The sequence below is a fragment of the Notechis scutatus genome, chromosome 2 (genome assembly GCF_049901735.1).
Source record: "Notechis scutatus isolate UNSWTSFEM ecotype Mainland chromosome 2, rNotScu1.2, whole genome shotgun sequence".
Classification (NCBI taxonomy): domain Eukaryota; kingdom Metazoa; phylum Chordata; class Lepidosauria; order Squamata; family Elapidae; genus Notechis; species Notechis scutatus.
The window spans coordinates 10446756-10454896 of record NC_142010.1 but is presented as its reverse complement, the minus strand read 5'-3'; the positions used below and the strand labels follow the sequence as shown (position 1 = coordinate 10454896).

The 8141-nt window shown below is 48.8% G+C and overlaps 1 long non-coding RNA gene across 1 annotated transcript; it reads left to right on the top strand.

The window, feature by feature from the left end:
* Positions 1–63: 63 nt before the first annotated feature.
* LOC148131740 (uncharacterized) lies at positions 64–5736 on the top strand. Its single transcript, XR_015747122.1, has 2 exons — positions 64–4938; positions 5012–5736. It is a non-coding gene; the product is annotated as an uncharacterized LOC148131740 (long non-coding RNA).
* Positions 5737–8141: the final 2405 nt, after the last annotated feature.

Here is an 8141-nt window from a genome sequence, read left to right as displayed (position 1 = left end):
TTAATTAGGGCGATCGCTGGAATCCTGACATTACATTGCTAACATTGCTAACAACCACGCTAATGGGGGAGTTGTTGGAAGTTTCTGGAAGCTTGGCTCAAGGCTCACGATTTAATTAGGGCGATCGCTGGAATCCTGACATTACATTGCTAACATTGCTAACAACCCTGCTAATGGGGGAGTTGTGGGAAGTTTTTTGAAGCTTGGCTCAAGGCTCACGATTTAATTAGGGCGATCGCTGGAATCCTGACATTACATTGCTAACTTTGCTAACAACCCTGCTAATGGGGGAGTTGTGGGAAGTTTTTTGAAGCTTGGCTCAAGGCTCACGATTTAATTAGGGCGATCGCTGGAATCCTGACATTACATTGCTAACATTGCTAACAACCCCGCTAATGGGGGAGTTGTGGGAAGTTTTTTGAAGCTTGGCTCAAGGCTCACGATTTAATTAGGGCGATCGCTGGAATCCTGACATTACACTGCTAAGCGAGACAGTTGTTAAGTGAGTTGTGCCCCCATTTTACTACTTTCTTGGCCCAGCTGTTAAAAGCGAATCATCATTGCGGTTGTTAAGTTAGGAACGCGGTTGTTAAAAGTGAATCTGGATTTCCCCCATCGACTTGGTTTGTCTGAAGGTCGCAAAAGGGTTAGGGTTAAGGTTAGGGTTAGTCCAGTGTGGTGGCCTAGAGGTGGAGCTCTCGCCTCGCAACCAGGAGGCTGTGAGTTCGATCCTAGGTCGAGGCTAACATTTGGAATAGATTCTTCTGCTCGAGCAGGGGGTTGGACTAGATGGCCTCCCAAGGTCCCTTCCAACTCTGTTGTTCTAGGTTCTAAGGGGATCACACTGCAACTGTCATAAATATGGGACAGCTGCCAAGTCTCTGAATCACGGGGATGCTGCAACGGTCGTTAAGTGTGAAAAGGGGCCCTAAGTCCCTTTTTTTTTTTTTGTGCGCCAAGGCTTGTAACTTTGAACGGTCGCTTAAGTGAACTTGTGTAAGTCAAGGACTACCTCTGCTTTTATCCGCTCGAATTGCAAAAATAACATGCAACATTTTTTCAAAGGGTTTGCTCAGGCAGGTCAACAAAGCCAACCACACCCAAGGAGGAAGGAAAATCACCATCTACCACTCGGCCCAATCAGGAACAGTACTGGTACCCCTCAGTTTAAGACTATTAAGTTGTGACCGTTGTAAATCAGGTCACCCGTACAACCGATGCAATTTTAATGGGGGTTTTTGTTTTGTTTTTGCAGTTGTCAGAATTCTGCAACAAGGTTAAGCGAGACTTTTGGTCAGATCTCAAAAAGTGATACTGCCACATTCAAAGGGGTGGGTGGGAGAAGCGGGAGCCTTGGATTGGAATCCCTAGTATATTGCCTGTGGCAAATGGTGTTTTTATAACTGGCATCCCGGCGCCGGAGCCCACCTCTTGAGGGAAACAGCAGGGAAAGCCATGTGGTTTATTTCATGCTCAAAGCCAGCGGAGGGGGAGGGGCCATAGGAATGTATGCTTACCTGTTTTCTCAAGAGCCACCTGGAAACAACATCTTCACACCTGGGCAGTGGCTGAGATTAACATTCTGGCTAAAAGGAGGGGGTCTCTGCTGCTTTAATTATACTGGTCTTTGCCTAAGGATAGTCAGGCCTTGCTTTACCAGAGAATCCGAGTTGGAAGGGACCTTGTAGGTCATCTAGCCCAACCCCCTGCCCAAGTGGGAGACCGTACACCCATTTCTGACAGATGGGAGTTCTTGAAAGTCTCGAGTGATGAAGCTCCCACAACTTCCGAGGGCAACGGTTGATTATTCTGTCGGAAAGTTTCTCCTTTATTTCCAGGTTGAATCTCTCCTTGTTCAGTTTCCATCCATTATTCCTTGTCTGGCCTTCAGGCGCTTTAGAAAATAGCTTGACCCCACTTTCTCCTCTCTGGGGCAGCCCCTCAAATATTAGAAGACCGCTATCCTGTCTCCCCCGGTCCTTCTCTTCACTAGACTAGCTTTGAATCGGATGCTATCACTTTGGCTTAATAAAACGTTCCTTTGAAATCCTTCGTTTTTCAAGCAAGCGGTGGGATTCAAAATTCGTTACTGCCGGCTCTGTGGGTGTGGCTTGGTGGCTGTAGCGTGGCATGGTGGGCGTGGCAGGGGAAGGTTACTGCAAAGTCCCCATTCCCTCCTCACCCCACTAACCTGCTTTCCAGCTCCATTCTCCTGTGCAGAGCAACAAAAGGAGACCCAGGCAATCAGCTGGGACTTGGGAGGCAGACAATAGATGGGGCCAATCAGAGGCGGTCTTTGCCGGTTGTCCGAACTACTCAAAATTTCCACTACCGGTTCTCCAGAACTGGTCAGAACCTGGTGAATACCACCTCTGGTTTCAAGACACTTTCTGAAGTAAGGTGGATTGGCAGTCCTTACAGAGACATTTGTTCCGGAAGCTTTGCCTCGTTTTACGACCTTTCTTTCCACAGGGGTTAAATGAATTGCTGCCGTTCTTAAGTTATCCAACGTGATGGTGAAGCATATCCGGCGTCCCCGTTGCCTTTGCTTGTCAGGCGGTCGCAAAGGGGGAAATCACATGCCCCCTCCCTATGGTCATAAATGTGAACCCATCACCGGGCATCTGAATGAATGTTGATCACGCGATTGTGGGGATGCTGCCAAGGTGGTAACTGTGAAAAAATGGCCATTGTTCATTTCCCCCCACCCCAAGTACCGTTGTAACTTTGAACGGTCAGTAAATGAAACTGTTGTTAAGTTGAGGACTACCTGTAACTTCAAACAGTCACTGAAAACGAGCGGTCGTAAGTCAAGAGCTACCTGTGCACAACCCTGGTTTTCATTATTGAATCTGAGGAAACCAACCCTCAACTCCACCCCACCCCCTGCAAAAATTTTTTTACCACAGGTAGTCCTCTACTTAAAACCATTTGTTTAGCTACTGTTCAAAATTGCAACAGCGCTAAAAATACCTCACACTTATGACCATCAGGCAGTTAGACATTAGATCAAGGGACTTCAAGCTTGGCAAGTTTTAAGACTTGTGGACTTCAACTCCCAGAATTCTTCTTCCAGTCATGTTAGCTCAGGGATTCTGGGAGTTGAAATCCACGTCTTAAAACTTGCCAAGTTTAAAGACCCTTGTATTAGATTAACAGTTGGAAGGGACCTTGTCGGTCATCTAGTCCAAACCCCCACCCAAACGGGAGACCCTGCACCATTTCTGACAAATGGCAGTCCAGTCTCTTCTTGAAAGCCTCCATTGATGGTGCTCCCACAACTTCCGAGGGCAAAGCTGTTCCATTGGTTGATGGTTCTCACTGTCAGAAAGTGTTTTAACAGAAGAGTTATCTGTTAAAACACTTGGAAAAGTGTTGGAAGGGACCTTGTAGGTCATCTAGTCCAACCCCCCGCCCAGATGGGAGACCCCACACCATTTCTGACAGATGAGTGTTCAATCTCCTCTTGAAAGTCTCAAGTGATGGCCTTCCCACAATTTCCGAGAGCAAAGCTGGTTGGTTGTTCTCACTGTCAGAAAGTTTCTCCTTATTTCCAGGTTGAATCTCTCCTTGTTCAGTTTCCATCCATTATTCCTTGTCTGGCTTACAGGTGCTTTGAGAATAGCTTGACCCTCCTCCTCTCTACGGCAGCCCCTCAAATATTGGAAGACTGCTATCCTGTCTCCCCTGGACTTCTCTTCACTAGAGTAGCTGGCATCTGACATGTAGTTATGAGTTACAAGACCTCTGAGTCATGTGATGACCACCTTGTGAACTTCCTAGCTGGTTTCCGACAAGCAAAGTTCAATAGGGGGAAACTGACTCATTTAATGACCACGCGATTCACTTAACAAACTGCCACGCTTTGCTTAGTAACAAAGGCCGTGAAGGTTGTAAAATCGAACGCAACTCAACCACCTCGCTTAACAATGGGAATCCTGGTCTCAGCTGCGGTCGTAAGCCGTGGGCTGCCCATACTGTCGCTGTTACTTGTTTGTCCAACATCCCTCATTGTAGCATTGACGAAAGGAATGAGCAACCGTTCGTGGCTGTCAATCACGTGAAGTGATAACCCGGCAACAGTAGGTCAGGCGGCCATTTTCCTGCCCTGCTTGTAGCCCTCCCCCCAATTGGAAGCATCAGATTGGCTCCTGTATGGGACAGTGGATCCAATTAGAACAGTGCTTTTCAAACTTGGCAAAACACATGGACTTCAACTCCCAGAATCCTCTAGCCACCACGCTGGCTGGGGAATTCTTGGAATTGACGTTCGCCATGTCGTAAAAGTGGCCAGGTTTGAAAACACCGTGAACTAGAAAGGTTGTATGCTCCAAGTTCTACCCTAAGAAAATTTCAAGGATGCGTCATGACAAGAGAGTCCTGAAAGAGATAAATTCTGAATGTAGCATTTTTTTCCCACCTATCCACCTCTGCACAACTCTTTTTTCCCCTCTGAAACGCAAGTTGTCACCTTTGAACAGGGTTCACAGGACGTCGTTCTCAACTTTCTTGAGATTTGCTTGAAGTACAGAGGTACTAGTTCTCATGAAAGTTAGAAACAGTTAATTCAACATTTTCATGAGGTTTTGGCCCCGGGTCTGTTCTCCCCGCTTGCTGTTTTTAGCTCCCGGATATTTAGTTAGCAAACTAGGTAACATCTTCAGTGGGGGGGTTGGTGTTGGGTGAAGTACCTTGTTCATTTATATAGGTCAGGGCTCCCCAAATTTGGCAACTTTTAAGACTTGTGGACTTCAACTCCCAGAATTCTCCAGCCAGCTTCCTCTGATATAGGTTGTAGATGGTCAGGTGTGTTCTGTTCTTGGCCTCCCAAAAAGCACTGACTAAGTCAATTCTGAGTAAAAAAAAACTTTTATTACATTAATGTGAATTTATTTCATTCACAGTCAGCCAAAGGCTTGGCAAACAGACTTGCCGAAGGTATACTAATGAGCTCAGACCTTTATCAATCCTGGAACGCTGCCCGGTAAAATTACACACTCAGTGCTGACAGGGAAGGGCTGGGTTATACAGGCAAATCTTCACGAGGCTGCAACGAAGGAAGGAATTAATGAGCGAGTTGTTTCCTGCAAAAGCCCCCTCTCCTTTTACTTCTCTTTTAATCCTGATGGGAGGGGCCATTCATTGTCCACCTCTGGCCTTACTCCCACGCGCAGGCTGGGAACTGGTTCCAGAAGCTTCCCCGCCTCACTGCTGTCGGAGCCCGAAGGCAGATGATGACTGCCAGCCTGCCCTGGCCCCATCTCTGTTTGTGATGCAGAGCCCTCATCTGAGCCTTCCTCAGCCTCCAGGAATGGCCCAGGTTCCTCCCCAACAACCTCACTACTGTCCGACTCTGCTGCCAGCTCCACCAGCCGCTGGCAGGCCACAACATGTGGGTCTTGCGATTGGTCAGGGCACTTCACCCCAAAACACCGCGGATGACGTTATCTAGTTTGGTAACGAAATGTCCGGGAACTAAACAGCAAATTTGGGAGAACAGATCCCGGCCAAAATTTCATGAAAACGTGGAATCCCTGCATTGCGAGGCACTTCGGCTCGTCTCTCGAGCCAACGCGGTTCATTTATTTGAAATGTATTCTTCCAAAAAAAAAACCTGTTTTATCTTCTCTCCCTGCTTCTTTTTCTCCCTTGTTTTCAGTTCCTTCTCCTCTTCGGCTATGGAATCCATCATGTTAACAGGCTTTATAATAAAACATGCTTTCTATGGCAATGCGACGGTTGTGTGTGTGTGTGTATATATATATATATGTTTTCTGAGGTTCTCGCGGGTATTTGTATGTGGATCTTTGGTTATTGGGTTTCTCCACGTAAGATTGAAGTATCTAGAGCAGCGTTTCGATGAAGTCTCATTCATCATCTTCAGGCTTGTGTCTTCAGCTCTGTGCTTCTCAGAGGCACATCTCTGAGAAGCACAGAGCCGAAGACACAAGCCTGAAGATGATGAATGAGACTTCATCAAACGTTGCTCAGATACTTCCAATCTTACGCGGGAGAAAACCCAAATAACCAAAGATCCATATATATATATAAAGGATGATTTTATTCAGTCTCATTTTATTCTGCTTGTATCTACAGGTAGTCCTCGACTTACAACCCCAATTGAGCCCAAAATTCCTGTTGCTAGGTAAGACATTTGTTAGTGATAGCACTTAGACTTATATACCGCTTCACAGTGCTTCACAGCCCTCTCTAAGCGGTTTACAGAGTCAGCCTATTGCCCCCCAACAATCTGGGTCCTCATTTTACCCACCACAGAAGGATGGAAGGCTGAGTCAACCTTGAGCCTGGTGGGATCTGAAGTGCCAAATTGCAGGCAGCCGGCAGACAGCAGAAGTAGCCTGCAGTACTGCATTCTAACCACTTGCGCCACTACAGCTCATTAAGTGAGTTTTGCCTCATTTTACCACCTTCCTTGCTATGGTGGTTTAAGCCAATTGCTGCAGCTGTTAAAAGTTCGTAACAGGGATGTTCACTCAATATGGCTTCCCCATTGACCTGGCTGATGAGGTCGCAAAAGGAGATAGCACAACTCTGGGACACTGCAACCGTCATAAATATGAACCAGCGTCTGAATTTTGATCATGTGACCATGGCTGCAACGGTCTTAAGTGTGGGGGGAAAAAAACCCGTATGTCAATTTTTTCAGTGCCTTTTCAAGTTCGAATGGACACTAAAGGAATGGTGGTAATTTGAGGACTAACCTGTACTCCAGCCCATCGACGACTGGCAGAAGTCAACAGCATAGGAAAGGGTGTCAAACTCCATTTCATCGAGGGCTGCATCAGGGTCGTGTCAAGGGGTGGGCGTGACCTGCTCGATGTCACTCATGTCGGGGGTGCCTGTGGTGGCTCGAGTGCCCTGCTGGGCTCCTGAGCTCAGTTTTTGGCTGCGATGGCCTCCTGCAGCCCTCTGCCAGTGAAAACAGCTCAGGTGGGCCACATGTATCCCCCTGGATCCCGTTTTAGGCCGTGACGGCCTCCTGCACCCCTCCGCTAGCGAAAACAGAGCTCAGGTGGGCCACACGTATCCCCCTGGGCCCCATTTTAGGCCACGACGGCCTCCTGCAGCCCTCCGCCAGTGAAAACAGAGCTCAGGTGGGCCACACCTATCCCCCTGGGTCCCGTTTTTTGGCCGCGACGGCCTCTTGCAGCCCTCCACTAGTGAAAACAGCTCAGGTGGGCCACATGTATCCTCCTGGGCCCCATTTTAGGCCGTGACGGCCTCCTGCAGCCTTCCGCCAGTGAAAAAGAGCTCAGGTGGGCTACACGTATCCTCCTGGGCCCCATTTTAGGCCGTGACGGCCTCCTGCAGCCCTCCGCTAGCGAAAACAGAGCTCAGGTGGGCCACACGTATCCCCCTGGGCCCGATTTTAGGCCGCGACGGCCTCTTGCAGCCTTCCGCCAGTGAAAAGAGCTCAGGTGGGCTACACGTATCCCCCTGGGCCCGATTTTAGGCGGCAACGGCCTCCTGCAGCCCTCTGCCAGTGAAAACAGCTCGGATGGGCCACATGTATCCCCCTGGATCCCGTTTTTGGCTGTGACAGCCTCCTGTAGCCCTCCACTAGTGAAAAGAGCTCAGGTGGGCCACACCTATCCCCCTGGATCCCGTTTTAGGCCATGATGGCCTCCTGCACCCCTCTGACGGCCTCCTGCAGCCCTCTGCCAGTGAAAACAGAGCTGTTTTCACTGGTAGAGGGCTTCAGGAGGCCATCACGGCCAAGAATGGGCCCTGGGAGGGCTGCATCAGCCCTCCGAAGCTGTTTTTGCTGGCAGAGGTACTGGGGCCAGACCTTTGCGGTTTCCAGAGTGGCCCCATGGGCCAGATCTAAACACCCCGTCTTTTGAGTTTGATACCCCTGGCATAGGACCAGGGGTGTGATTCTCCCGGTTCGGACCGCTTTAGAAAAATGCCTAGTTCCGATGATCAGCTGGCTCCAAACAAGTTTGCTCCAACGAACAGGTGGGCCCACCCGCCCACCCCTGCTTTTTCCTGTGCTTTATTTCATCTTTTTAAGAACACGGCTGATTCATGCAGCAGAGCTGTTTGCCACGTCTCAGCTCTTTTATTCACAGCGTTCACTGCAGTTGAAGGTAAGTATGAGAGCGGAAAATGGGCTTTTT